Below are 6,404 nucleotides of genomic sequence, written 5' to 3'. Positions count from 1 at the left end.
AGTTCAATGGAGAAAGGATATTCTTCTTGAGAAATGCTACTGGAACAACTAGATATGCATATGTTAAACAAAACAAAACTTTGATCCCTACCTTGCACCATGTGCAAAACTTAACTCAAATTGGATAACTGCCATAAATGGAAAACCAAAACTATAAAACATCTAGAAGAAAACATAAGCAAAAACCTTTGCAACTTTGGATTAGGCAAAGATTGCTGAGATACGTACCAAAAGCAACATCCAGAAAAGAAAAAAATGGTAAATTGGATTTCATCAAATTAAAAATTTCTACTCTACATTTAAATGCTCCAAACTCCAGATTTTTATTCAATGTTGGATTTACAGCAATTATTTGGAAAGCATGTCAGTTTTGCCCTGTGTTTCCATACTCTGTTAGTACTGCAAGCCATAGTGGGCCATGTTTAATTGGTTATATGTCTGAAAAACAACAGATTTGGCCTAGAGGCATTACAGGCTGCCGTTGATTTTGCCTCTGTAATTCCTTCAGCTCAAAAAGAGCTGGGCTGAGAGCTAAACATATTGGTGTATAAGGGCAGATGGAGTATTAAGAGATGGATAGATGAGGGGATGATGCAGGAAGGGAAGGAGGAGGAAGAAAGAGAGACAGAGAGAGAGATTTGTTACTTGGAGGAGTCCTGTCTACCATCACTCTTCCTTGCCTTCCTGGGCCTTCTCAAGAGAGAGGGAGAGGAGTGGAATTCCAGCCAGCACCTGGGAAACTTGAGCTCTACCAGAGAAATGCAAATGAGCATTCTTAACCATGTATGCCACAGAGGGGAAAAAAGAGCTATTGAGGACCCTTGTTCTAGAGAGCAGCATGTTGAGTCTGTGATTTTTGTGTGGCAGGCGATAAGGGAGAAAAATGGCTCCTGCTTTCTAAGGCTCCATTAGCAGAACACTTTTCTTTTTTTTAGTTGAAGTATAGTTGATTTACAATGTTGTATTAGTTTCTGGTGGACAGCAAAGTGATTCAGTCATACATATATATCCCCTTACATATTCTTTTTCATTATAGGTTATTACAAGGTACTGATGTACTTCACAGTAAGATCTTGTTGTTTATCTATTTTATATATAATAGTTTTGTATCTGTTAATCTCAAGGTCCTAATTTATCTCTCTTCCTCCATTTCCCCTTTGGTAAGTCTAAGTTTGTTTCCTATATCTATGAGTCTGTTTCTGGTAGAACACTCACTCTTCTTGACTAAGCTATAAGACCATGACCAACATGAACAGTCAGAAGTTTTGGGGGAATTTATTATGTTAGCCAGTATACTCTACATCCTAACTATCACAGAGATACAGAGATGCATGTGTACCCACTTGGAAATATTTCCATGACTGGACTATTTCTTCCTGGATCCTCCAGTAATTTCTTGTCTCAATCTGTGGGCATTGTTTATGTATTGCCATTGTTTGTGTATTCTGCTTCTCCATTTCTGGAACTGGCAAAGCAGATAACCAGGCAAGCTGCACCAACCAGAACTCTTATTTGGTCAGAATCATACTGGCCAGGTCACAGTGTCCCCAGCCACAGTTTGTTGGCAGCTGAAGCAAGCATAATCATTAGTTGACATTTATTAAGCCCTTGTCGCATGCCAGGCTCTAGGTGACCCTTACTTGGATTATGATATTTCATCCTCACAATAGCCCAATGAGGTAGGTACAAAATTAGTCAGTGATAGAGCCAGGATTCAAGTCCAGGCCTATCTGACTTCAAAGCTGATGTCCTTTGAAATACACACGAGGCTGCATGATTACTTTATTTAAAGAGATCTTTGAACAGCCCCATGCTACAGCTGGTTAGCCTGAGGTGAAACCCCAAAACATGACAAACCTATGTGCCATTTACTCCTTGTTATTAAAAGTCCTTTTCAAATGTCTTATGCTACTTTCCTGCCTTATTAATGACTGTACTTTCTGGGATAAGATTTGACTTTTTTTGTTGTGACCAAAGGTCTCTCACTATCCTGGATGGGGAATAATGGTGGATGGGGAATCAGTGCACATGTACTGATTCTCAGGCACATGCCCGTGGAAGTCGTTTTTAGGACTACAGTCTTACATGGGTTTATGTTTCTGTCATTTGTCTTTTTCTACAAAGGAGCAACTAAAGAGAGGGAAGGAGAGGGAGAGGGAGGTAGACAGAAAGAAAGAGAGAGAGAGATAGACAAAGAAATCAGTCAGTTTGGGGCTTTGGTTTTTCACAAGCCTTTGTGATATTAGACTTAGTCTAACAGCTGAACTAAGGCACTACTGACATCATCACATGAAACTACAGCGACTATTTGAAAAGTTTGAATGTTTGGCTGTATAATCGCTATGCTCACACAGCATATCACTATTTTGAAGTGAAAGTACACAAACACACACACTTTCACATGCAGGCAAAACTTGGGGTTTTAACGGTAATTGCTATCTACTGTCTTACCAAAAATACGTGGTTCTCAATGAAAGGAAACGATATAATCATGAAACCACGTTCTGCAGGACTTGGACTTCAGCAATGCACATGTAAACAACTGCATCTGAACATGAGACTGCACCACTCTGAATCCATACGGAATGAGCAAGAATCCACCTCTTCTTTCTAAAGCAGAAATGCTTTTCACTTGGCGCCTACACACCAAAAACAAAGGACCGTTGGTATGTTTAGCACATTTATGAAGTCACGTGCTCTCGACTGCTCTCATCGAGAGACTGCTGAATAGATAAACAGGTCTGTTCGTTATGAGACAATTTTGGCAAAAACAGGCTGGAGTCAGTCTTCCCCGTGACACGTGCTACGAGGGTCGGCTCTGGGTAGATTTGTAAAGTGAGCAAGGTTTGACTTGACCATCTCATATTCCCTTTTGTATTTTTTCCCCTCCATTTTAGCCTCCCTCCTTCCCCCACCTTAATTCATTGAAGCCAACATTTATGGAACTTAATTCAACATTTATGGTATCATTTCCCAGGCACTGTGCTGGGGTGCTCTTCCCTGGTACTGTAAAATTCATAGCCTTCACTAATATTTGAAAGTTGACCTTGGTCCTTGTCTTTCCATAACCTGAGCCTATGTGAAAAATACCTCAGGCTGAGAGGATTGATTGATTTCCATCATCATCTGCAACTGCCTGCAATCTAATTTTTAAATTGATGCGTCTGAATGTTATACACACACACAAACACACCCCCAACACACACCCCCTCATCCTTGGTTGGCTGATTTGAGGGAGACTAGCTGTAGTAATCTACAAGTTCTCTTTCCTGCTTTCTTGATGAAGGGTTGTGTTAAAGGCTTGAGATAGCCCAACAATAGTATTGAGAAAGGGTGCCTGTCCAAACACAACTGGAATGATGTTATTTTGGAGAAAAAGTCAAGTGTTTGAAAAGTGTACACTATCTCCTTTCATCATCACTACTGCTACATTTTTTTACATGGAGTGATTCTAATTTCTCCCCAAGTCTCCATTTTCACAGAGGCTGACAGAATCCACCCTCACTGGTATTGTGGTATACAAAGGGCATGGCATTCAGCTGAACATCCTGAGACCCGGCTCCAAGCTTCGTTTGGTGTGACTGGACAAAGTGTCTTGCTTTCTGGGAGCAGAACTACAGCATAAGTTGTAGCAGAAAGAGCATGGATTCTATGCTAGCCTCTGTTACTAATAAGTTGCATGACTCTGGGAAAGTGACTGACCCTTTTTGGGTCCTTATCTGCTTAGCAGAAGAGTTGGTCTCATGTGTGTGACAATGTACTGAAAATTTTCATAAAACGAAAAATTTTAACGGCTTCTTATGGCTACCATGTATGCTCAGCCTTGACAATTTAAGTGCTTGTTGGGAATAACCCAACAGATCAGCGAAAGGATTGACTGTGACTGTGGCCTGATGTGTCAGACAGAAGAACAGATCCACATTACCAGATGGAACCAAATGTGACGTTAAATATGGCGGCTGGGTCTGGTTGGTCTCCGCTCAACCTCTGCAAAACCTCTGCTTCCGGATCTCAGCAGGATGGCTCTGCAATTTTTTTTTTCTGTCCTGTCAATTTGGCTCACCATTGGCATAGAAGAAACTGCGTGTACCTCCTTGAAAGTGACTGCCAGGGTAGTCTGGCTCTACTGCTCAGACATATCCCGTTCCGTCTGTTCCTCCCGGAAACAGAGGGCAGGCTACCCAGCTTCGGATCCAGGCAATGAAACAGAGCAAGCAGATCTGACATAACTCTCAAGCCGTAGGTTTCTAAATCTACTCAGCATGCTACGTGGCCTGGCAGTTGGCCCCAAATTGATTGAAGTTGGGGGGAAAACGCAGAATTGGCCATTTAGTTTCAGCTTTGACCTAATCCACATTTTTATCAACATTAGAGGACTCTGCCCATGTTAGTGACTAATTTGTATGTTCCTCTTCTGTCCTAGCCTTAAGTGGAGAAAAGTAAATGGTTCAAGGGTCACTTCTCAGAAGCCTTCAGTGATACTCCCCCATGACGTCTTCCCCACCCAAACCCCGGCATTGCTTAGGGGCGACTATGTTGGCTCCAATAGCACCCTGTAACTGCCTCACTGTTAACACCACCTCGTCATCCTGTCTCTCCTCTACTAAGACTATGAGTTCCCTGAGGGCACCTGTTGTATCTTGTGTCTGTCTATGTGGCCCCAGGGTCTGGCACAATGGCACAAAGTAAAAGCTTGAAATATTTTAGTTATTATTACTGTTATGGGTGCTAAGGAATGGTTTTACCAAAATTATTCATTTGGAGACCCCATTTAGGCACACAGTATCCTCTCCAAGCCTCAATTTCCTCATTATAAAATGGAAATAATAATAGTGCCTACTTCACGAGCTTTTGGTGGGTGAGAATTCATGAGACAAAACAAGTGCCCCCTGGGACAGAGGCTGGCCCAGAGCCCTCCCTCAACACATATTAGTTGTTATTATTTTTAGCCATGATGTATATTTGAGGCAGCTTGACTTTCCTTCCAAAAAAAAGGAGACCAATTTCTTTTCAGAGAAGAAAGGAATATACCTTCTGTCTCCCAGCTTGTATCTGGCCGGAAAATAACAGAGAGGAAATCACAGGGAGGAGCTCTTAAAAACTGCTCTCTATCCCACTGTCACCAGGTCAAAAAACAGGAGAAAACCCAGCAGAACAGCGCTGACCCTCAGTGCTGACTGTTGTGACAAGGCACCGTGGGGAAGAGCCCTGCGGGAGCAGAAATCCACCTACCCCTCTCCCTCACCACCACATAGTCCCAAACCAATGAAATAACTGCTCTCTCTGAACTATAGCTCATGTGCCTAAGACAGTGATAGACACTGCTCTAGAAAGTGTGAAAAAAATGCCCCCAGATAGTCTCACCAGATTCATGGAAGGTCTGTACTGCTCCTGTTAACAAAAATATCCTTGAAAGGAGAAAATGTGCAGAGAAAGAATAATAATAATAATAATAAAAAAAACCTCCTGCAAACTGATGGGAGAGAAGAGAAAGGAAACCTGAAAGACGTATCCCTGAAGAGACTACTGGATCTTGGAGAACTTTTTATTCTTCATTAATAATAAACAAAAAGAGTGAAGCATCGAAAAGAACTAGCTCAACCTGTGAGTCACGTACATGGCAGATAAAAGATGTCTAGCTCCGAAGGTGCGAAGAGGGAGGCCCTCACTGCGGCAGAAGCTTGGGAAGTGTCCAAATCCAGCGAGTGGGATGTAAGATCGTGTTTATCGACTTAAGAGTGGATTTATGCAGGCCTCCTACTGTTAACAGCCTGGGTATGGTAGCAGGTGTGCGTTCTCTATGTCATCTTAACTCCAGTGCTCCCAGCGGCTCCTTCTGGGGTGCACACGGAGACTCTCCACTCAAAAGGTAAGAGACTGGGTTCCTGCAAAGCCGAAAGCAACAAAGCAATGCCCCTTTCAAAGCACAACAGTCATCACAAGCATCCCTAATTATACACCAGGGTCTAATCAACAGACACTGTGCCCTGCAGTTGTCAGCAGGACAGGTGTGTATCAGGTGCCTAGACAGGGCCTGGTGTTTCTGCAAGCCTGGAGTTCAAAGCCATTCTCCAATGCCGTCTCTGTTAACTGAGAGCGCATGGTGACGATGAACTGGGGCTAATTTGGAAACATTCCGCTGCTTGGGAATGTGTACATCAATTCCCTTTCTCCATAATTTATACGGTGTTTTGACTGTGGGGACTCCACGATAAATAACTGAAATGAGTTCTAACAGCTCTGAGATTTAGTCTTATGCCTTCACCACTGCTTTTTATATTTCTCTGAGATAGCCCACATTCAACTTTATATGTAAACCTGAAATGGTATTCAGAAGGAGAAGAGAAAATAAAAAGGCAGTCAACAGATCTTTCATTTTGGGAATAGAAAATAAGATCATATTC

The 6,404-nt window shown here is 42.3% G+C and overlaps 1 protein-coding gene across 3 annotated transcripts in view; it reads right to left on the bottom strand.

Annotated features, from left to right (window-relative positions):
- HS6ST2 (heparan sulfate 6-O-sulfotransferase 2) overlaps positions 1 to 6,404 on the bottom strand; it is a 270,388-nt gene that overhangs the window by 28,026 nt on the left and 235,958 nt on the right. The window lies entirely within an intron of this gene.

Source organism: Camelus dromedarius, chromosome X, assembly GCF_036321535.1.
Source record: "Camelus dromedarius isolate mCamDro1 chromosome X, mCamDro1.pat, whole genome shotgun sequence".
Classification (NCBI taxonomy): domain Eukaryota; kingdom Metazoa; phylum Chordata; class Mammalia; order Artiodactyla; family Camelidae; genus Camelus; species Camelus dromedarius.
Note: the sequence above shows the minus strand (reverse complement) of the source record. Positions and strands in the feature narration are given on the sequence as shown.